At 36.9% G+C, this 24,964-nt stretch overlaps 1 long non-coding RNA gene across 1 annotated transcript; it reads right to left on the bottom strand.

Annotated features, from left to right (window-relative positions):
- Positions 1–1,757: 1,757 nt before the first annotated feature.
- On the bottom strand, positions 1,758–24,964 carry LOC138118743 (uncharacterized). Its single transcript, XR_011155274.1, has 3 exons — positions 24,882–24,964; positions 2,001–2,058; positions 1,758–1,840 (listed from the first exon to the last, which is right to left on the bottom strand). It is a non-coding gene; the product is annotated as an uncharacterized lncRNA (long non-coding RNA).

Genomic DNA, 24,964 nt, shown 5'->3' with positions numbered 1-24,964 from the left:
CGGGAAAAAAGCAACAGTCACAAGGAAGTTCAGCCCTGACCTCAGTGTCAATGCGCTCAGTGCTAGAAAGCCAGGGTATGCCCACCTTCAACTACTCAAAGAACCTGTGAAGCAGATTTGCATGAATTTAAAGAATTGTGAATATGGACTAAGGCACTTAGTGCCCTATATCACTGGGTGCATTTAAATTCCTTCCTCCTTTTTGATACCTAGTTTCTTCTTGCTCTCCCCAAACAGATGCTTGTTTCGGACTGGTAATCTGTGAAAAAAAGAGATCTGGGCCAGAACTCAATGAGGAAAATGAATAGGAAAATGCACAGCAAAAACAACAGACCATCAGCTTTAGTTAGTTTTCTTCTTGTTGTAGTTTAGTCTGATGTCCAAAAAGTAACTGTATAAGTATTACTTCTTTATATATATAAATAACGTAAAAATATCATTAAAAAAATCTATTACTGACATTCTATTATGTCTTATAATTGAAGTAATTGTTACTCTACAACACATCTACTGTGCCAGTAGACATTAAGCAAACATTATCAAAACCAGAGAAATTTCATTGGAATGGAACTGTGTTATAGGCTGATTTTTTTTTTTCCTTCTGCAGTGAATCTTTCAGCCTAATAACAGCTATGATTAAGTTTCCAATTCTTACTGGCTCTGAAAGATGTCACAAGAATTTTCCAGTGAAAATCTCTTACCACTTTATCCCCCAGCACCAGACTCCAGCAGCCTTGCTCTCAATTTTGGTGACCTGCTGCTGCATGAGAAAAACTCCAACCACCTTTCAAAAAAAAATCCAACTGCTGACCTTAGCTACAATTTTTCAGTACACCAGTCTCTGCTTATGCATTGCACCTCCCAAAGGGAACTTTTCTCTGATGGAGTTTCTTTCCCAGCATACAGTCTTCTCCAGTTTACTCTGGTGGGAACTTCTCTCTGTACTGTAATCTCCACATAGCCAAGGAATACATCACTGTTGCTAAAATGTTTTGGATGCACTGGTTAGTTCCAGGTGTGCCATTAGCTCCATCCCATCCCTGCTGCCATTCCTTCTATATTCTTTGTAGTTTAAACTGTAATGATCATTTTTTTGCTTCCTCCTCCCCAGTTTTCTACCACATGATAATAATAATCAGTGTCCATCAGTGGAGCTGAAGTTACCTTTAGATAAAGAAGAAGTGTCTTTTTTATTGAATAAGCTTCAGCTGCAGCACAGAGCAAAGTATGTGTTCATCCATTGAAATGGACTCATTAGCTTCACAGGGTTGTTTAAATGTGCGAATTATATTAATTACTGCATAAAAATTTTTGGTCAGGTTGTACCCAAAATGCATCAACTATAAAAATGTCAGCTGTGATAGTAAAATAGTATATTCAGTTCAGGGGGCTGTTTTAGTTCTACATTGCCTTTTTGGCTAACAAATACTGCTGTATTATTCTTATATGTTTTGCTGACAGAAATATTTCAGAAATTTAGCATTATCAGCTTCTTTACTTCTCTTGTCTCCCCTGACAAAAAGTTTGCAGAGAAGAGTGTTTGGTAAAGAAACACTTTCCAATATCTTTCCAGTGTGTTTTACACTAAGAAGAAACAGGTTGGTGAAATAATAGCTGCTCTTTTGTCACTGAGAGCAAAGGGAAAAGATTTTTTTTTTTTAATTTTCATTCTTTGGAATGGTATACAGAAGAACACTGAAATTTGAAGACTGGAGATATGATCCTCTGCTCTCTAATGTGAAGGAGGCAACAAAGGTCTAAAACCAGAGTGAAATTCCCAAGTGCAGGCACATGAATAATTGAATAACAATCTGTTTAGAGAATACTAAAGAAGAGACATCTAGGAAAAAAAGGAAAAAAAAAGAAAAAAAGAAAAAAAAGAGGACAATTTATTTTTTATGACAACATTTAAAGAAAAATTTTCATAGAATCACAGAAATCAGTACAAATCCCCAAATGTTTTTTTAAGACAAAAATATTGAATTTTATTGTGGGTTTACCTTGGTTGGCTGCCAGGTGCCCACACAACCACTTTCTGACTTCCTCTTCTCAGCAGGACTGGGGAGAAAATAAGATGAAAAATCTCATGGGTTGAGATGAAGACAAGATTATTCACCTATTACCACCACAGCCAACATTGATTTTACTTGAGGAAGTTTAATTTATTGCCAATTAAAAATAGACTCAGTTCCTCAGAAACAAAACCAAAACCAATCCCCCTCCCTTCCACTCCCCTTTTTTTCCATGTACAAATTTCCTTCTTCATTCCTGACTATTGGACCTCCTCTTCATGCTGAGGAGTGCAGGAGGATGGGGAATGGAAGGGGGGGGGTCAGCCCATAGCAGCTCCTGTGTGTCACTCCTTCCTTCTCCTGCTTTTCTTCTGCTCTGGTGTGGCTCTCCACCAGTTTCAGCTTCCTCCACAGCCCATCCACCTGCTCTGCCACGGAGTCCTCCATTGGCTATAATGCAGATCTCCTCTTGCCTGTGGTCCTCCACAGGCTGCAGGGGCACAGCTGCCTCACCACGGTCTTCACCAGGGGCTTCAGGAGAATCTCAGCTCCAGTGGCTGGAGCAGCTCCTTCTCCTCCTTCTGCACTGAGCTGGGTGTCTGCAGTGCTGTTCCTCTCACATGTTCTCACCTTCACACAGCTGCTGTGCAACACTTTTTACCCTTTCTTAAACATGTCTTCCCCAAGGTGCCACAGAGCCTTTGGCTGCAGGGCCCAGCCATGCCCTGCATGGGTGGGTTGGAGCAACCCAGATCCAGCTGTGTCTGGCCTGGGGCAGCCCTGGACACTCCTCACAGAGGTCCCTGGAGCCCCTGCTGCCTGTGCCTGGACACAAAATACATTGATTCATATAGAAAGCAATTTTGGTTTAATTTGGTTTAGTTATAAAACAAAGCAAATAAATCTTAATACTTTCTCCTGCTATATGTTGCGATCACAAAATCTAATCAATTTAATTAAAAGAGACATTTTCTCAGAATTCTATAGATTTGGATGAACTCCCATTTCTCCCTGAAATGTTGTTCTTATTAAAACCAGCCAATTATTAGTAATGTATTAAGCCAATCTCTGCAGGCTAACTAAGCTTCTTTAATAACAGAAAAGGCTTATAAAACAATCTGCCACATAAATTTTAAAATTTAAATCAATACAAGAATTTTCATGAGAATTTTAATATTTACATGCAATTGAGAAAGACACTGTGCTGGTTTTAGCTGGAGTAGTTAACTTCCTTCCCAGTGGGCTGGTATAGGGTTATGTTTGGATTTGTGCTGAACACAGGGCTGATAACACAGAGATTTTTTTGTTATTGCTGAGCAGAGCTTACACAGAGGCAAGGCCTTTTCTGCAGTTCATACTGCCATGCTGGGGAGGGGGCAGGGGGTGCCTGGAAGGTTGGGAGGAGACACAGCCAGGACAGGTAACCCCAACTGACCAAAGGGACATTCCAGACTGTATGGCATCATGCTCAGTGTGGTGGCGTGTAGTATATTCAGTGATTACATCCTACCTACATTAATACATGAAATTACTCATGGAAGTAGACATTAACCTTTTTTCCGCTGTTCAGAGAGCCAAGTGCCAGGTTGTTTATTTTGATGATATTGCTAAAGGAAGGCAAAAATGAGAAATGCCTTGGGGTTGGGTTTCTGAAAGTAATAATTACTAGGCTTTGGGTGCAACAGCATTTCCCACCATGTCCCGTTTCAGTAAATGACAGCCTCATGCAGCCCTGAAAAGGCACACAGAGAACTGGGTCCTGTGGCTCTCTGTAAGTGCATGCCTTTAAGGAAGAGAGGATAAAAGGCTCTTTGACTTTAAAAAAGTAAAGATAAAATAACAATAGTACATATTATAATTAATAATGATCACTTTCAGAATATCTTACAGCTTCAAAGCACTATGAAACTATCAAGTAATTAATGTTTAATTAGTGAAATTAACATAATTCAATATGCAAAGATGCTGAAACAACAGAGGAGCTTTAAAACACACAAGCTAAATCCCTGAGCCCACCTGAGAAGCTGCACAACTTTGTAGTCGGGTTCTACACTATCCTTGATGTGCTATGAAAGCTGAATGACCAACAGGAGCAGAGTAGACCAGTGGAATAAATCATTTGGAAAAAAATAAAGTCTCAAATGCAATCCAGGCTTTAGATGGTTCTCCAGAGGGTAAAAATCACACACCTTGATGTTCAAGCTACTCACGCTACTGATAGGAAAGAATTGACCAAATAGAGGTTGAGGTTTTGTCTTTTTTTTTTTTTTTTCTTGTAAGCATCATTTTGTTGCTAATTGATTCTTAACAGCTTATTCACAGTATGATTCTGCATTTTTATACACTTAGAAGTTCCATTGACTTAAACAGGAGTAGTGAGTGAACAAGGAATGGAGAATAGGGCCTTTGAAGTTCAGTGTCATTATTTAGATTTTAGGCATGCCTGGAGACAGCACTCTAGATTAATAAAATGCTTTGCTTCAATTAGATCTGTGTCTCCTGCATCCCTCCCCAATTCCCTCTGCCCTTGTTTAACATACTCCCTTATCCCTTCACATTATCCAGACAGGTGCTCTCTGCTACCAAAGTCTTGCAAGTTTCATGGAGAAGATTCAGTGTGGGGAGGCATGGTATATATATTGGTTTCTTGGCTGTGATGCATAAAAGGAGAATGTGTGAGTCTGTGAGTCTGATTTGTTCTCCCTGAATATATTGTTTCAGAGATTCTTTAAAAATATCTCTGAAAAAAATAATCTTAAAAGATCTTTTAAACAGACATGCTCACTTCTCTGTATTGCAAGCACATTTTCACAATCTAGCACAGAAAATGTAAATTAAAGGAGTATTACTTCTAGCTGATTAATTCTGGGCAAGAGGGAAGACAATATAAAGAAAAAATATATATTCCTTATTATATATGAACTCAGACTTATACCATGATTTTGTCTCATTTTCCACTGTATTAAGTCCCCTCATTTCAGATTTCCTTGACAGAGACTTAGGAGCGTAATGCAATGGCTACTGAAAACTGACACATTCTGCAAAGTGGGGCCAGGAAATTATAAGTTTCACATTAAGTTCAATGGGAAAGTCATAAGGCCCTGCTCCTTCTCCCTGGGGGTATTTTCCTGTTTTATTGTCAGTACTATAATGGGCAATCAGTTCCTGAAATGGTGCCCTGCTGTCTAGATGAAGCATTTATAGGGGTTTTAAGCAGTCCATTTGAACACTGCAGAATAAAAAAATTCAGCCCTTGTAAGTTCAGATTTTAGGGCCCTGATCCTGCACTGAACCATCAGCAAACCTCCTGCCCACTTGGAATTCAGAGCAGGATCAGGGTCTTGATTTCCGCATTTGCTGCTGCAATTCAGACCTTTATTTATCATAGCTGGAAACAACACTACAAGTAAAAATGCTTCTAAAATCCAAGTGTCTATCCCTTTTAAAAGTAAACTTCCCTAGATTTATGCACATATATTTACATAGTAATCCTCTGAATGGAAAAACAGCTCCTAATGATTTAGGGGATTACTACAAAAATATATAAATCATCATACATGTTTTCCATGCAGAAACATTTTATTAAAAAAAAAAGTTCCAATTCAAATGAAAAAAATCTTTTTAAGTGCCTAACATCACAAACCAGATCCAAGAAAGAACTTATGGGCCAGATTCAATATAACATTTAGGCCTAAAATGAAACTAAGAGAATTTAGGGATCTCTTAAGGTTAGTCTAAATTAGGATTTAGAAGCCCAAACTTGACTACAGGCCAGATCATTTTCTAGGCCATCTCTTTCCAGCACTTGTTAATCCTTACAATACCTGAATCTATAAAATGCCTTCCTGTGAGGCTTAAAGTTTACTACTGCTAAAAGTGGCCATACTTGTTCAGCCCTGGCTACTGAAGATATATGCCCATTGCCCAGTCAAATTCCAGGCTTAATCAGGGGATAGTAAGTCAGTGAGCTATCTACTTCTCCAGAAAAGTCTGAAAATATTGCTATGGTTTTTTTGGGTTTTTTTTTTGTTTTTTGGGGTTTTTTTTGTTTTTTTTTTTTTTTTACATCTACCTAATTCTCAGAACTGTTCTTCACAGAAGCTGGAGGCCTGCTACCAGCCCTGAGCCACCATTAGCCATAAATTTTACAGCAGCCACAGGAAAGGGCATGTTCCACCTGTCTGAGGACGTGAGACCTCCATGAAGCAAGAGGTACAGTATTAGAACAGATAGAAAGTTTATGACTGACTCCCTCCTAATTGTTATGGCATTTAGCAGGAAGAGGTAAATATGTTTTTTCAGGTCTTTATTCCTAGAACTATTGTCCTTATAAGCAAAAAGCGGAGGCAATACATTTCTATTCTGACATAGAGAAATAATGTAATTTCTGTCCTACTCAAAGGACAGGTAGAGAACACTTTCTATGGTCTTTTCTGGTTACAATGACTTAATTTCAAGAGCCAAAGCAAACATTTTTCAGAACTGTCCTCACCAAATTGTTGATTGTGTCTCAGGTGGTCACAGAGCTTGGTGATTTAGGCCATTGTTGTATAGAGGACACATCAATTGCTTCAAGATTTGGAAAACTCCTTACTACCAATGGTTTAACTGCCAGCCTATGGTTCAAAAGACAGGAAGTGCAATTTATCACTTTTCAAAATAATTCCCATTGCTGTCTATTCCCCCAAGGTGTGTAGGCTCTCAAAATCAGCATCTCTCTCTTTTCATCTGAATTCTTTCACACCAGAACAAGAATTTATTCATGGGAACCAGCTACTTACTCTCAGCTGAGTGACATATATCTGACTTCCCCATACCTTTTTCATTCTGGGCTCAATTAACCTTGTCTCATGTAAAATGAAAAAGAAGGATGACAGCATGAGCAGAATGGAATATTCTGTGAAGACTTTTTTTTTTTTAAGATTCATTGAAAGACTGAGGACATACCTCCATAGATAGATGTTAAGATGATTATGGCAACCTATCCCAAATTTCACCTGTCTGGCTATAAGTTGACTCCAGTTCCAAGGCTGGGTGGTAGTATTAACATGGCACCAAGACCAAGTTAATCAGGAATCAGGAGACTCCTGAGAAAAAGAGAGTGTTGGCAACTTTGCAATTTTGAAAGGTTTGAGACTGTTTCAGACACTCCTTCAGCCTCAATGAATAGTTCTATTCAGTAGCAGGTGATTATCCTTAAGAGCAGGACCCATAGACACAGACAAAGCTAGTAGAGACACCCTACTGTGAGTGGTTTTTTGGCAAGCCTCACCAGAGACTTTGGCAGCCTCTCTTCCTCTAAAGTGCTACTGTGCTTTTGCATGGCTGCATTCTTCATGCAAACAAATACCAATGCCAACCCTAAGAACATGAAGAACTGATAATAATTATTGTTTTCACTGCTGGGTAGCAGAGAACAACTGCAACATCAAGAAATATCCCGCTTTCTGAGGGTTTTTTTTAGAAAATATATATATTTCTTTAAGCTTAAGTAATAAAACCCAGTTATCTTACAACATATTTGAATTGTGCTTTCATTATATGCATGTACATTTTGAAATGGATTACAATTTTTAATTAAGGCTGCATGTGGTTATTCAAAAAGAGTAATTAGTAGCTTCCAATAAAAGTTTTATGTTAATGCTTGTGAAATAATGTATTAGACAATTTTAGAACAAAACAAACTAAACTAAAATGCGGAATGTCTTAAATATCGCAACACTTGAGTCCAAATAAAATGTTTCTTGCATGCAATTTTTTCTACTCCATGCCATGTTTGACAAAGTATTTTTAGTAGATATACATTCATATAACCTCGAGGCTGGAAAATATTTACTTGCTTGGATTGAAAATATTTCTTTACAGTATTTCTGGTGGGCACTTACCCTGGCCTTCTCTGGACTGCTTAGTGAAATTTTAATTCTGGGAAGAAGGAGAAAATAAGCACCACAAAAAATTGTGATAAAAAAAAAAAACATGAAAGAGAAAGAAATGTAAATAGAGACATAAAAGGGCAACTGGTTTTAGAAACTGATTAGGAGCAACACAGGAGGTTGGATGGGGCTTTGAGCAACTGGTCTAGGGGAAGGTGGGGTTCCAACTCCCCTGAGTTGGAACCAGATTAACTTTAAGGTCCCTTCCAATCCAAATCATTCTATGATTCTGTGATCATCTATTCACAAGTTATCAGTGAAAACTATTTCCAAGTTTTGTAGCAATGCTCTATCTTTGCATGAAACATAATACGCAGTCTAAAAAAATCACTTAGGGTAGGGTGTCTGCCTGACTTCAACGAGTGTTAACAGATGTTGGGGTGGGAATAAGCAGGGTTTTATTGCTTATCCACTTGCCTACAGTCTGCAGCTCTTTGAAACATATTCCCTTTTTGACCCTTGTTCCAAATCAGGGAACAGTAAGACTTGTTCACAAGAGGAAAAGTCCCCTACCTCTAAAAAATATAAAATGTTCATGGCAAGATGACTCCAAAGAATTTCTCTGAGACACTGACAATTTGGGCTGGCCTGAAGGCTTTGGTCTGTTAAACAAACACAATTCATTCTGTCTTGTGAGGAATGCCACAGTGAGTATGCAGGGAGCAGTGAAGTTTCTGCTGAATAAGCTGAGATTCTATCTCCTAGAGTTCTGGGTTGTGATACAGGACTGCCAAAAATACATGTGTTAATGACTAATCTTACTTTCAAGATCTCAGCAGCAAATGACTCACCTCATGCATGACAGTAGCTCCTAACCTCTTGATACCGGCTTGATGTTAGACCAAACTAGAGACCTATTGGAGAGAAACGCTATTGCAGAGCTCTGAATTATGCATATTCTAGATGCACCAAGGCTGACAAGGCTGTGTAGGTGGAAGATGTCACTCCTACTAGATGTGTCTTCATTACTGAAATTCAAACACTAGCTCTTTTTGACTCCAAGTCTTTTGTTTACAAATGAATAATGAGAGCTCTAATTTGATAATTAATTTTTACACCAGGTATTTTTGACTGTGTCTTTTGTTTACTCGTTGGCATACAGGGGTTTTCTGGTCTAAGGGCTAAGGGAGAAGGATACACAAACAATGACAGGAGACCTAACCACTATTTATGTTCATTTTTGGTGATTTTCTCCTACATGCAATCAGCACATATGCGTTTACTTTTTATTACAGTTTTAAATTATTTGGGCCAGCAGATGGAAAGCAAAGGAGGATAGTTATAATTTCTATCAGCAGTTCTCTTCTTATCCCTTTGCCTCCAGCACACGATCTGTGGTTTTTATTTGTCTTCAACAATCTACTGATCAAATATTTATGTTCCTAGTTCTTTTACCCTAATAGAGGAATTCAACTGGTATTTCCATGGGAAATTCTACTTCTTCAAGAAAAGAAGAATCTCAAGACTCCGAATTATCCGCTTCTCAGAAAAAATAATCCTGAAAATTGTCTTAGAATATAAGAATATTTTCAGCAGTTTGTAAGATTTAAATACAAACTAAAATTTCAGACTTTGGAGTCCTTGTATGGAGACATTATTATTTATCTGTTTCTACTGTTTCTGCTGAAGTAATTTTACCTGATACATAGTAGGGTTGTAATTGCTTGATTAGGGAGTGTTGTTCCCTGATAGACTATTACAGCTAGTTCTTGCTTTTTTTTTTCACTTGCATCTGATTTAGCTCCCACTTTATTGCCCTCTAAGATAATGACACTGTACTTGATACAACTATTTTTCATTCCCTTTCAACACTGTAGTCATCCATGTTATTCTATTTTTCTCAGATCATGATCTTTCATTGAAATGGTGATCCCTCACAATGCTGTTTATGATGTTTATATCAAGGTCCTCAATGGAATACCAATAAATTTCCCATCAGTGATGGTCCTGGATCTTAATACTTTTCCTTCTAACATAAACCCTTTTCTCTAAAGAATGAACCCCTGTTGTTTTGATTCACAGAAGTATTTTCAGACAATGATCCAAATTGCAGAAGAGACTGTCTTGAGGAAAAAACCGTCTTCGATGTGCAAACAGGTGGAGCTCTGATACACCACTGCATGGATGTCACTGAGATATCCTGCTTATTTAGTTGTACCTGACACAAATTAGGAAGAAAGAAAGGAAGAAAATATAACCTTTTTTTAATTTCTTATTTTTAAATAAAAGTTACAAATGCAGTAGCAGCCCATGAACAATATTTATAAATTGAATGACTTTATAATAGTTTGATGGAAGACTTAGGGATTAGAAGGTATGTCTACATTAGGAAGCAGTATAGCACAGTAAGGGTCAATCTGTGGAGTGAAACCATTAATTCAAGCAATCTGCAGTGCAAACATTTTAGATGGGGTACTTTAGAAAAGCTGCAGACTTGTCTTACGTGCACCCCGTGAAGTGCAGGGGGTGTGCTACTATAGCACAATTCTTCACCTGTCTTCTATGTACCCCATATGAGGGATTAAAATGTATTCTTCATCCATCCCTTTAATAATTACAAAAACTGGCAAAAATATAGGGTGAAACATCTCCCTAGAGATAAAGTGACTTACTATGTAGTGACTTTGATATGTAATGAGAGACATCAAAGTAAATCTGTGTCTAAGAACTCTTCATTTTTTACCAAACATATACCAGTAACACCCACAACTCTTATGACATCTTGAAAAAGAATTGTCTTTGGATTTGTGCTACCTACTTATACAAGTTAGAAGCCCTAACATATCTCACAGAGTCTTATATAAATTTGAATTTTGAATGCTTTTTATTTGACATCTTTCATATAATTACTAACTTGTTTAAATATGACTGTGCTATTGCCTGAGGTAAATGCAGTAGAAAATCCCTATGTTCAATGTTATTGTTTTACAGTTTCATCCCCTCTGTCAAACTGAGGACTTTTGTTAATTCTGCAGGGGAATTTTTATTTCATTTTCTTGTTCATTCCTAATGTGGATGAATAAATTGCTGGCTATCTACTTACAGATATAGAATATTTCCTGTGTCAGTTAGCCAAGCTTAAAATGAATCTGTGCACTTTTGTCATTGTCACAGAAAGGGTTTTTTTCCCCACTGCACAATAATGAAATGTAGAGAAAATACACATTAGCTTTTTTCAAAAATTTATTTAAATGATTGATAGTCAAATCAACTACTGTTCATTCTAAGGAAGGTTCTCAAAGTTAATATAAACTAACTTTAGGAAAGAACTGAGCACATACTTAAATCAGACTTTTTCTTCAGAAGAGCTTGGAGTGAATTCAAAAGGTGGGTGCCAAGCAAGAATACTACATTCACGTACAACAGCTGTGGGAGAATACAGCACAGTGCTTGAAGTACTCAATAGCAGGGAGAACTGGGCACTGACTTCCCTACCCAATTTACATTAAAGCACCATTAGATAAAAAAGTTATAGTGGCAGCAAGAGTATGGACCGGAATGCAAATCTGGCTCTTCTCTACTCAGTGCAGAGCCTTCTGTAATAGAAGAATTAGGTTTTATTCCAAATCTCCAGCTGTTGTAGCAATTGCTCTAAACACTGAGTTACTCATATGAAAGGCAAACTCCTATGTGAGGTCCAGCCTCATGCAGGCAGTTAAGTGTATCTCAGAGTTACCTTCTCAAGTTTGAAGGGAATGGGTGTTCAGACACCTGTTTTTATAATTTCAAGTTGACTGATCTTGAAATATCTCTGTTTAATACTCCAATAGCCACATATTCTGTTCTTAAGTGTCTAATTCACCAAAATTCAGTTCCCGGGATAAGGCAAATAACATATATTGGCACACAAGCTTTCCTTTGGAGTTTATTATTAGGCTACAGCAACTGCTTTAGGTATCTATGTGGGAAGGTTTTGTACCAGTGACATTTGCAAATCTCTGATATCACTTAGGAGGTGACTAACATTTCCACTGGTAATATCCCCGTACAACTAAGCTCTTGCCGGAGGCCTTGCATATTAACATCAAACTTCTCACAGCATTAAACTGGTAGGTGTCTTGAAAATTAGATTAAAATTTCATAAAACAGAGACTACCCAGTGTGCTTCATAGCAAAGCCTGAAACACATTTGGAGTATTCCAGATATCCTGGAATATCTACGAGAACTTTGGTAGGACCCTAAATCAGCCAAATCTTTGAAGAAGACTAGTCTAGATTTTTTCGCTAGAGTGATCTCTCTGAAAAAAAACTGAAAATACAGGCTTCATCAGTTCTTTGAACTAGGATAGCTAAACTTTTGGACAGAAAGACTCAAAGTCACTGGGAGGATAAAAAAAAGTTCAATTAATAATTAACTTATAAACTAAATCATTTTCCTCCATTTTAGTTCCTCCCTGATCTTAAAGGTAGGTCCTTGCTTCTACACTTTATTTCAGTCATTATGGAGGCTTCCCAGCTGGAGCAAATGGCATGGTCCCCTGTAGTTAGTAGGGACACTGCTTCTGTCATCCCTGAAGCCTCTAACAATGCTTTCAGTATTCCTGACCTGCAGGATACCAATTCACTGCTATACCTCTCACTGCTTCCTACTTCTCTCTCACCCTTGGCAAATCCCTGCACTTCCTATCTCTGTGCTTGCTCAGAATGCTCTCCAGAAAAGATCCAAAATCCCCTACAGAGATCCACAAGGCCCACTCATTTTGAAGGAACAGAAACATAATTTTGAAAAGCGAATTAATAGAAAATAAGGAGAAAAAGAAAGTAAAAGAAAATTCTCTGAAGAATTTACAACTGTTAACCTTAATCTACAAAAATGATCTTAACAGAAGGCAAGTAAACATCTAGGTCATCCCATTTCTTCCTCTTACACACCATCTCCTTGTTCAGTGTGCAGGCAGTTTTGCATCCCAGGCCTATCACCCAATACATCCTTAGACTGCAGAGCAAGGATAGCATCTAATGCTGCAACACTGCGGCAGTAATCAAGAGCTGCAATACTAATTTCTAACACTACTTCTCTCTTAAAAGGGTGCCCAGAGCCCTAAAGAGAAATTGACTCCATGGCTACAGAAATTGTTTAAGACACAAATTAAACAAAGCTCAATATTTGAACCTATATTCAACCTGGGTTATTTTTTGTTTGTTTCATTGTTTGCTAGCTTGTTTGTTATTGCAAGTGTAGTTTTGCCAACAGCAGTTACAGGATTGGTTTCATAAAAGGAGTTTGAAACCATTGATTTCATATAGGCATTACTGGATCTCATAGGAGCAATGAGAAAAAAGATTTTATGCAGAAATGTTTATTCATTGGTATTCATTTCTTAAAGCTTTCTGTACTCTATGATAATATGACCTTTGTATTTTCTATTGACCACCATACTTGTATTCAATACAATACTTTATTTAAATATTAATGTATTAAGGCATATAAGTGTACCATATGTTAACTTTCGTTCCATTTGTTTCTTAACTTATACTACAGGGTTTAGATTTGGAAAAATATGTGAAATATGTCCTTGAAAACTTGTAACTAGATCTGTATAAATATTACAAAAACAATAATTTTGCATCAGTATGGTGAACAAGTAGCAACGTGCCTGAAGAATATAAATTGAATGTTCTCTAGAAGAATCGGTAAAGGTTAAAATTCATCATTTTAACTGATAGGCTTTCTTTGGGAAATAACTGATGCAGTGAATACAAAATGCTATGATAATTCTGTGTTTCTCCTCAGTGTTTTTTTTTCCCTTGAAAAACAGTATCCCTTCAATAATAAAGTGCACATATTTTCATTCATTCTAGAACTAAGTTTCCTACAGTGCTTGTCTTCACACACAGCTGATAGTTTTTTCACTTTAAATGGAATCTTTTCATCTGAATAGAGTGAACCCTTCTGTCCATTTCAGGAGAGGTTGCACTCCTATAGGAAATACACAATGATTCAGATCATTTTAGGAAAAGATTTAACCTAGACATGGTATGAAGACTGGTTGCTAAATACCACATTTACTACCACAGTTTCCATAGTGATTTTCAGACTGTAGCAGGCTGGAGGCTGAACTAGAAAAATAGGCATAAATACAATTTATGCTAGAAATAATGACAGTATTTAGGAGCATCTGTTTGTCCCAGGCACTGCACCAATGGCAGTAACAGATAACTTTTCAGAGTCCTACCATCTACTAAGTGAAGCAGAAAGGTACTGCCATCTTTCTATAGTTAGAAAATTGAGTTAGAAAGAAATCAAAAGACATTTCTTTCACAGTCATATAGGAAGACTGCCACAGAAATGAACTCTGATCAGTTGAGTTATAAACCAGATTTCAGTTTTCCATTGAGTAAATTAACTCAATTTAACTATTACTCAAACTGAAGATTAACCTCCTGTGCTGATGGTCGGAAAGAGCAGACTTGCATGTAAATCAGGTATCAATTTGTGGAGATTAGCTAATTCCAAGTAATATTATTTCTTTCTATCATGTCAATACTTCTGCCCACAAAAGAGTCTCAGTGCACTGTGCTTTGTTAATTTGGTGTCCGAAACAGGCTTTTAATTGCTTTGACAATTTAAAACTTATGAGTGTGAATAGACTGTGGCAATACAGAGAAACACAAGTCCAGATTTGTATTTGGCATTGCTGGCAATCAGGCTATCACTAGTTTGAACATTTCCAAACTTTCTCCATGAGATATTAATTGCCCACTCTGAGTTTCAGGCAAGCTGTCATCCCCAGGAACAAGCTCCATGGCGGACAGACCCAGTAGCTCGGCACTGAGCACCATTTCAGTAGGCCAAGAAAAGAGCTGCAGACACACACACTCAAGAGCCACGTTCAGAAACTGCACTGTGCCACTGTGGGTTAGGGGCTTTCTTAATTCACCTTCAGACAGACAAACCTCTAAAAGTTCACCACGAAAGGCACAGTGACTCCGAGTGTGTGTGTGTTTGTGTGAAGTTCACCTCTAATCTTTACATGAGCTAAGAATTGTTCCTGCTCCTTTCATATCTTTCTCTCCCCTTTTTTTCCTTCTCTTTCTGCAGGCTGTCCAGATAAGGATTTTCATTGTCATTGTTCCCACTCTAGTCTGAATAAGTGGAGTGTATGAGAAAGCCAATATCACAAAAGGACTCGCAAATACTGATGCCACCATTGGACTTGAATTTAAAGTTATCTCACAAGGACACTGTTAACATTTATCCTTCTCTCTGTAGGCCAACAAATTAAAATATTACTTGAAGTCTCAGATCAGTTTCTGCAAGAGCATTTCATTTTGATTGATGTCCTCTATTAATATCAGTGGTGCTAGTTAGCTTTAAGACACCCCAAAGGGTAGTCAGCTAGTTAAAACTCCAAATGAACCTCATGCCAGCTGTTTAGCCCCTTGAAAGTTTTGCTGAGCATTGACAGAAGACCTTATCTATCATTACAATTAAGTGCCTTTAGACTGTCCCTTCTAAGGGAAGTCAGCTGAAGTACCATCTGCTATTTTGCTTTCAGAACTCATTGGTCTCCTCTAAGCCAACCATTTTACTTTTGAAATTACATTTCTTTTTCAGGAGAGTGATGGGCTGATGAAGAAAACTTTTTGTTTTAATAATCAGCAGTTTCTATGATGTGACATAATTTTTGCAGTGCTCAAGGCCTTTTACAAATCAAAAGGAATCCAACTAAAACAGTAATTAATGTCAAATGACTAGTCACATACGGTCGTATTTAATTAAAAAGTTCTAATCTTTGATTAAAACTCCTCACACGTTCTTGTGACTGCAAACTGTTGTCTAAAAAGAGAAAGTAATTGGGTACATAATCTATTGTGTCTTATAACTGACACCTGCTAATTGTCTCAGCAGCAAATGGCAACAATTTAATTTAGAAAGTCAAAAAGTTTATCTTGTACGTTCAACAGATTTTTTTTTCTGTATTATATTCCCTTCCACATTAGAAAGATCTCTTCCTAAGTGATCTTTATTCCTCTAAGAATCTTCTGCTCTCTAACAACATGATTTCCTATAGTAAAAACAAAAGATATTATTTACAAAAGATAGGATTCTTTTAATGTGCAGTAAATGTTTAAATGCTATTAATCTCTTAATTTTTTTTCTAAATATTGATTTATCTGAACAGCAGATGCTGCAAACAGGTTTCTATACTCATAGCTTACAGGGAGAAAAGCAGGAGGAATAAGCCACAGAAATTACCTCCACAGGAATTCTGGCATTCAGAATTTCAGCTGGTGAAAAGCTGGCAGCTATAGCCACATTCAGCACTACAGTGAAGGACCTTGCCCCTTTTTCTCGTCCTCTTGAGATCTTAGCTTCAGCACCAGCGGTACAAAGAACACTGTTAAGGCAGAAGTGCCTCAGAGGAAAGAATATTCTTTACCAGCTTCTACCCTTTTTTGCTTTTACTCATCAGTGCAGAGTCTAACTGTGATTTAGCAAAAATTATAGTCACTATTATGTCTGTGTTTACTGCTGAGGTGCTCTTTCTTTTGAGCCTTATGGTTAATCTGCTAGCTATATTTTTTTCTTTCTGTCTTCTATGGCATGATCATTTGTTGTCTGCAGTTTTACTGAACTAGAATTGTGACACTCAAAATATATTGGTACTCCCAGCTGAAATTCCCAACAAGAATTTTGTCTGCTTTATGTCTTATTTTACCAATATATTAAAAAGTCCTTTGGCATGTTGAATGAAGCATTCTCAGGGAAGAAGAATACAATCACTGTCTTTTGACAGCACATGTTTCAAAGCCACATGTAATCCACAGAGCCAATTGGTAGATGAAGTGTGTCTGCAAATACATTTTGGTTCTGATGGCTTCAGACACCGGTGAGCTGTGACACCTCCAGTCAAAACTATCTACTTGGGCACAATCATTTTCAACTTTCTTGCAACACAAACACATCTGGACCCACCCCAGTATCAGGCACTGGGAAGCTGCCACTACAAAGGGACCATTGCTACCCTAGTGGTGGCTGTGAAAGTGTCCCTGTGGAGTGGCTTGATGGCACCCTCTTACTGACTTGAGTTCTACAGAGAATTCTAAGTCTTCTTAAAAGTATCTATCCTTTTTCATCTATAAATTTACAAAGAAAGGAAAGAACTGCTTTCACTGCTGTACAGACAGAGAAACTGTAGCACCGAAAACAGAAATAACCTGTCCAAGATCATAAGCCTAATCAGTGGCAGAGTCAGCAAAATAAACTTCTGTCACCTGATTTCCATATTTCTTCTCTACAGTCAAAATATAAAAATAGCTATCAATACACATAACTGTATAGAGACAGATAACAATATAGATTATCTAGAAAGCTTTGTGACTTTTTCTAGTAAGCTGGCTGCAGCATGTCAATAGAATAGTAAATAAACACAGCAGGAGTCTTGACTACATTTTTTTTTACATAATCAACTTTCAAATATCTGAATTTGGGCTCCTTGGACAAATCATCTCTTTTCTCTATCTACAGTATCTTCAGTTATTCATCTTCTGTTCCTGCTTGCTTCATACCTTCATTATCTCTCACCTGCTGTGACCTCTTAGGCACTGTAACCTTCTTCCCTCTAATCTCCCTCCTCCAGTCCACTCCAAACACTGCAGCCAAGGTTATCTTTCTTGTTCACGACTCTGATCATGTCAAGTCCTCTCTCAGTCCCTCAGGTGGTTTTCTGTCTCATTACTCTACAAGGTCAAATTTCTCCTCTGCAATTTTGAGGCTTTGCAAGAGTCTGCCTTAGTCTACCAGTGGTCTGAGCCCTTAGTCTTTCCTGGCTCTGATACAGTCCTGCTTACTGTGTGTATCCATATCTAATGCATGACTTCCTTTTTCTATTCCCAAAACTGTTTATAGTGCCTAAAATATCCTCTCTTCTCTAACCTGCCAACCAACTTAACACTCCTCTTTCATGTTGCTTCCTGCATTCTCTGTAAATCTGTTTATGAGTGCTTTGGAGCAAAAGGCTTTTTTTTGAAAATATGAAGTGTTTGCAAAGTTGCAGGTATAACAATGAGTTGACAAAATAATTATGAAATTTACTTCATCATCTTGCATCACACTGTAAATAAACATACAAAGTAGCATTTAAATATATTCATACTAAGTAAACAACAGAAATGTCTCCAATTCTCTTCTTCTCCAGATCTATCGTGCAGCAAGGGAAAGGAATAGTGGTTACCATGTGTGAGTAATATATACTTGACAAACTTCATTCTTTCACCAGATTGCTTTTCCTTTGATGGCTGACCACAACCAGCTGATACATATTTAAACCACAGCCTGGACTTTATGGTGGAGTAAAGTATACGTTTGATTCTCATTAAGACATGACCTCTGACAGCATGATATGAGTTCTGTGACTTTCTCACAAGAGCCTTGAGCCACGGTTAATTTTGATTAATATATGCTGCTTTTCAACAAAACAGCTCCTACTGAAAAAAGACAGGTACACCTAAATCTGTAAAACAGAAAAAAAAAAAAGAATAAAGCGGATAATGTAAAGAAATCATAGGCAAAACCTATATACAACAATTAAAACTGCTGGGCAAAAGTTTATGGCAGAAGTTTTATTTCTCTTCTCCTTAAAAAAAACAAAAACAAAAAAGCAAACAAAAAAACCCAAATAAACAAACAAAAAAAAAAAGAAGAAGAAAAAAGCCACAGACACAACAGAACCTTTTATTCCTAGGAGTTTCCTCAGGCAAGGGGCATTTCAGCTTGTTTATCATACAAATCTTTCCCATAATTCAGCTATTAAGCAACAAGATTCTATAATCTATTGTCAGTTAAATTAATGTTTGTAAATCTTTATTGCTGATGGTATTATAATACCAGAAGTATCTAAGGGCAACTGCTATCAGCTTTATTGATAGAAGCAGTGGGAAATGGAAAGAAAAACTTGCAGCAGCAAATCAGTAACTCTGAAGCAAATGCAGTGTATGTGATACATTTCTTGTAGTTCAGCTATGAAATGAACTAACAAAAGGAATAGTATAACAAAAAAATTCTGGCCACACAAGATTTGCATCTTGATATGCAATTAACTTGATTAATTAGAAGTATGCTTCTTAAACTGTTATATGTAGATAAATGAGAAACAAAAAAATCCACTAAAATTTCTGTATCTGATGCTACTGTGGGAAAACAATCCCCCTCTCCAAATTATCAAATTTGAACAGCAAAAGAGATAAAAATGTGTCATTTTAAAGTGATACAGGAATTAATCTGGTTGAGAGCTCAACATACAATACTGGTCACTAGCTGCTTAAACTCAGACATGCTTTCACATTTGTGACACATGCTCCACACATCTGGAGACGCATGCCAGCCGTTCATCCATCTGCTCTAACAGTGTTGGTAGAAGTCTGCTTATTGTTCTCTCTTTGAAATACACCAACAATACTAGAAATATTGACACCTATAATTAAAACGTTAAATTCAACCATACCTGTTAATGTCAGGTGTAATTGACCTGGTTTTAGTAAAAATGTACCAGAGACTCTACTCCCACTTTGTGGTGCTAGTGAGTTAGTGTTGACAATGACTAAATCTAAATATTTTGATTGTACATACCGTATTTGAAAAAAAATTAAAAATTCAAATTTTACTCAAACAGACTATGTGTTCCTTTCCAGTATATCTCTGAACCAAATTAAAGCACAATTTCAGTGTGGTAGCCAAGTATATTTACATACTTAACTTTAAATAATTTACATTACCTTTTAATAGGATAGTATTCCCCTGGCTGGCGTGGTAGAAATCTTCCAAATTATTAACCCCAAATTAAAATCATTGTTGTGCTCACCTATACTAAGACTAAAAAAAAATCCACCCTATTTTCAGTACCACAGTGTGTACTTTTGCTGCCTTGGTAGTGAATAGCAAAATTCTATCTGATTTCAGAAGGATGAAGATAATTCTCCATGTTTGAAACTGGATGTGTCCTAATCTTTCCTTCCTAATGAACAGAACACATTTATTCAATGCAAATTACATGAAGGCAGGAAGGAAGGAAGGCAGGAAGGAAGGGAGTCTTTGTTTAGGGTATGACAATAGTCAAGCACTGGTGTTAAGCCCATGGGTGTCAGTTTCCTTGTTGCTGTGGAACACAGCATCTTTCCATTTAACATTCCAGTTTTCTCCCTGTGTGATTTTCAGTGCTGTGACATTTAGAAGGGATGACAAAACCTCAATACTTGTTTATTCCATAGGTCAATATTCCAAATAGTTTTCCTGATACATTAGAAATGTTAGCTGCATTACTGTTAATATTGACACCTGATATTTACTTCACAGAAGGAAAAAAGGTCATGTTTTTATCATCTCTTTCTTCCTAATTAATTGCATAAATATGCTTAATACTGGAAAAGACCTGTTAAACCCAATGAGAATTTGTTCTGTTCAGAAGGGTAAGTGCTAGGCCTTGGTTATACTATAGCCAACTATGAAATGATTTAGTAATTTTAAATTCATGCCATTTATGCACAACAGTAAATCCTCCAACATATTGGTATTTGCCTAACTGTGTATTAACTATCTTTGTTCCCTTTATGAGATAAGGTGTGAGCACTAATTGTCATTTTTCTTTTTTGGTACACTGACTTGAAGGAGGACATGTATTAGAATCTACCAGAGAGCATCCACAGCTTCAACTCTAAATGAACATACTGAAAAAGAATAATGTCTCCAAACAGAATAAAGAGATTAAGTACTACTATTCAAATTTACTTTCATTTTTTAGTAGAGGCCACACACCTTGTGTATGTGGGCACTTAGTAATGTATTGTTTAGGTCTGCCAGGTGTAATTTTGTATTATATCTTATTTTAAACTCTTTGAGCTAGACAGCATAGACAATAATTTGATCTTTGAGGTCTTTCAAAATCCTCCTGTGAATTTTTAACATTTTTCTTTCATGCATTTATTCTATGATAAGTGGCTTTTCAGAGGTTTGGGTCCAATTCCCAGGGTACTGTAGCCAGTTGTTTGAGAGAATTGCTGTTTACTACAAGACAGTAAACAATGGCCCCTGTTTGTGAATGTTTTCCCGTAAAGTCTGTAAACCAACGACCTTGCTACATGAAATGCTTTAGAGAAGTAACAAGCAAAACTTTAGAATTTTCCTCATTGGTTAAAAAAAAACCCAACCAAACGAAAATCCCCTGAAAGAAGCTGTTATTAAAAGTTAATTAATTATTTGTTTTTCTTTAGAAATGCAATTGCATGGGGACTTCTGTGATTTTTGCATCACATGGGCCAAATGATAACTGCATGATCATGTAGGTGAAGGCTGAAATCTGGCTATGCTTTGATGAGCCTTTAGTAGGAAAATGCAACAAGCAGCTACTTGGTAAAGTTCTGCAAGAGAGCAGGATCAGGACTTCAGTCATAATACCATAGAGACAATTTATGTCTGCTGAAGAAGCAAATGCTATACTAACATGACTACAGCCTTTCAAGATCAGAGACAATGATCAGGAACACCACATTTTCTTAGAGAAGAAAACAGCGAAGCAATTTAAAATGCATTTCTTGAGCAGTTTTCTATATGATTATGTCTTGGAATAAGAGCTCAATAATGTCAGAATTCAGATATTTTTGTGACCTAATATATTTCATACAGATTGACACCTCATATTAGTAATTATTTTATCTTTCTTTTGCTCATATGTGGTCTTTTCTTGTCCAACACATCGGGTTTTTGATAGACATTTGTCACTGTATGATGACAACATCTAATATTAGTGTACCAATCACTACAAATTAATCATTAATTTTGTTGTGGCACCCTCTCTTGAAAGAGAGGTGTGTGACCTGTTTCATCTTTATAAATTAAATTACCTACATACAAATTTTGCATATCTTTCCGTTAAAGCAAGCTAAGTAAAGAGAAAAGCTTTGCAACTGAAGCAGAAACTTGCTGAGGTGTAAAATGGTCATTGTTTCTTGTGGGATTTCATTCCATTGTATTGAGACTGTCCACCAAAGATGTCAGTCGCTCTCCAGATAAACTGTATTTATTCCAGACTGTTCTAATGGGACAAAAACCCAAAACTGTTAACCAGTCATCACAAAGGACTCAGTCTTTTTCATACTCTGAGTCATTAAGCACCTTCAAATAAGGGTGAGACGTTGAAATTGACTGGTGTGCTCTGAGACAGGCTTTGTGCCCTCGCACATCAGGTGGCAGCGAGCATTACGGAGGGGCTGCACTGAAGCACCCCAGCAGACAGAGTTTCCCAGGCAGTGAAGCTTCGTGGCCTCACCATTACACAAAAGAGGATATAAGTGATCCTGGATCGTCATTCACCATAACCAAAAGGCATGTTCTTGTGCCTCAGAGATGCTTACATACCCTTAACTTGTCTTTTCAGGTAAGTTTTTAACTTAAAAAGCACATTTTTACTTCTTTAGTAAAACTTTAAAGAGCAATCCTCCAAAAAGCATTTCATTTAGGTTTGATACAAGTTACTACATGTTAAACAGGAACTAGCTATTAAGAAATACAGAGAAAAAAATGGATAAAAAACTGAATATATATTCTCTACATCTAAATAAATGTATTTAAAATAATTATGCTATTTTAGTAACATAACCAACTGGTTAGCTCTAGATTAAATACCCATAGTGTAAATCAAATCTTACCTTAAAATATTACTCCTCCCCATATAGTACACCCTCCTTTACACACCACAGTGGACACATTTAATGAAATAGGCAAATGGCAGAAGTTAGCCCTTTAAATATTTAATGCCTCTGCACATTAAATAAAACTGTCAGCAACATATATTTTGTAGTGATTTATTTGCAATTCAGATGTTATCTCTAGATGTATGTAGAACCGTTAAGTCTGCTAACAATTTTAGAAATTATAATAATACAGAAATTTGTAGCCATTCATTTATGTTAATTTACTGACACTAAATTCCTCAGGGCAGCAGTCATGATGAATACACTTTCTTATATAAAACTAAATCTGTTTTGGTACCTAACACATCAATGTTAATGACAGAAATACTATCTAAGATTTATATTTGCATAGATTTGTTTTTTTCTCTTTATTTTTTTGCATCATTTATCCAAAATACTCATTTTTTTTTAAAGAGTAAAAAATTGTTTTATGTACTTATTATTAAGATGCCTAAAAGGACCTAATTTCCAGGACATGGACACTTCACAATTTAAAAAAATCAAGCCTGTTCAATGTCTTTCATAAAGACAGAAAAATTCACTATGCATTTTTAGTGGTCTCAAGGATACAGTATTCATATTTTAATTTTAGGATCTGTTTTTGTTTTTGCAGCAGGTTATAGGATTTTTTAAATGTTAATTTTGCACCTTGGTTATTACATTCTGTTCAGGCTTTTTTATAGTACTGGCTTCTGACTAATCACTTATGACAAGACTGTAAGACAACAGTTTGCCTGCAGAAAGGGGGATGTATAGCAGCACCATCCCAGGAGCAAACAGAGAAGGGAATTATGACTTTTAGAAACATTATTTCCTCTCTTGCTTGCCTCTGGCTCTAAGGGGGGCACAAACCCCTACTGCTCTGTGCTGGCAGCCAACTGTCAGTTCAGCTTATCTCAGATGGCCAATGTGTCGAGGGGATGAAGCCAAAGTCCTGCATGGCCTTGAGCACCAGCTGCCAATGCCCCATCAGGACAGGGACCAGTGGCCCCTCACAGGCTGCTGTCATCACTCTCCAGCTTTTGCTGTGACCTGAAGTCACACTAGCCCATGCCAGGAAGCAAGCCCTCAAGTCTCCCTTATTTTCCTCCACAGTGGGGATAAGACTATTTGACAATCCTATTTGGTGATTATGCCACCGAAACCAGTATTGAGACCCAATTTGGTAGTCAAACAACGCAAAACAATCATCTCCTACCCCGTTACCCAGTTGTAGATATGCTGGACACATTGGCCAAGGGACTTCATTCTGTAACTCCTGAGAGCACATTCCTCAGAGGTGGGCCCCTGCTTGGATTCTCTCTTGCCATCAGGAGATGAAAGGGAGTTTCGTACAAATAAATGGCTTGTGTTGCACCTACAGACGTGTCAAACTTTGAAAACCTCATGCTCTAGACAGCCTTGCCTTGATGCTAATTGGTATGTTTTTCTTTAAAAAGTGAAGATTCTAACCTTTTACTTGACAGATATGTGGGCAAAATGCCACACAACATTTTGAAAGCTTATCTGTAGTCTGCTGTTTACAAGTCTTGTTTATGCTGGAGCTCACACAGGAGTATACAAATGAAAAGGGTTAGCAGGAACAAAACTGGATGGTTGGTTTCAAATAGATGTGTAAGCTGAGAAAGAAAGGTTTTCACCTACAAAAAGTCTAAAGATGTTGCTCCCTTTTAAAAGGCATACAAATGTAACACTTTACTCAACAGATTTTTTAATAATCATAATTTATTCCTAGTTGTGTCCCTGAACTTTTCGGATGGAGGGCAAAGACAGTTTCATTACCTGTTTTGGGTTGGTTGTTTTTTCTTTAGGTTTTGTTTTTTTCTTTCTTTTTTTCTTTCTGAAATTGCAGCTAGGAGAGAGTAAATGGGATTCCATCTCTCTGAGAGATTTAGCAACAGAATTGTTTACAGTGTTGCAATCAGTCATGTTTAAAGTAGAGCTACTAACTGCATAACTAAATAAGGGAATACTTTGGAAACAAAAGGGTTGCATAACAGGTAAATTTAGCTTGTAGAATCTTTAGTATGCAATGTATAAGAAATTTCATACACCTTTAGGAGATTTTGAAATTTTTGTCAGTTGGTGAAAAATGCTAGTTTAGAAAAATTAAAATAAAAAAAAATTATGGAAATAACTAATTACCAGAAATCTGGATTAATTCCTTTGTTGTTGTTATTACTGGTTTTGTTTCCAGTATGAACTTTATCTCCAGCAAATTTATACACACAGATTACTTTGCACTTACAGTTCAGGCTTATTCTCTTCAGGAAACTGGAACTTGATTTCCAGCTGCACTTGAAGTCAAAAGTTTCAAAGACAGTATCTTCA

The sequence above is a fragment of the Aphelocoma coerulescens genome, chromosome 1 (genome assembly GCF_041296385.1).
Source record: "Aphelocoma coerulescens isolate FSJ_1873_10779 chromosome 1, UR_Acoe_1.0, whole genome shotgun sequence".
In the NCBI taxonomy this organism is placed as follows: domain Eukaryota; kingdom Metazoa; phylum Chordata; class Aves; order Passeriformes; family Corvidae; genus Aphelocoma; species Aphelocoma coerulescens.
This window is presented reverse-complemented; position numbering and strand designations above follow the sequence as displayed.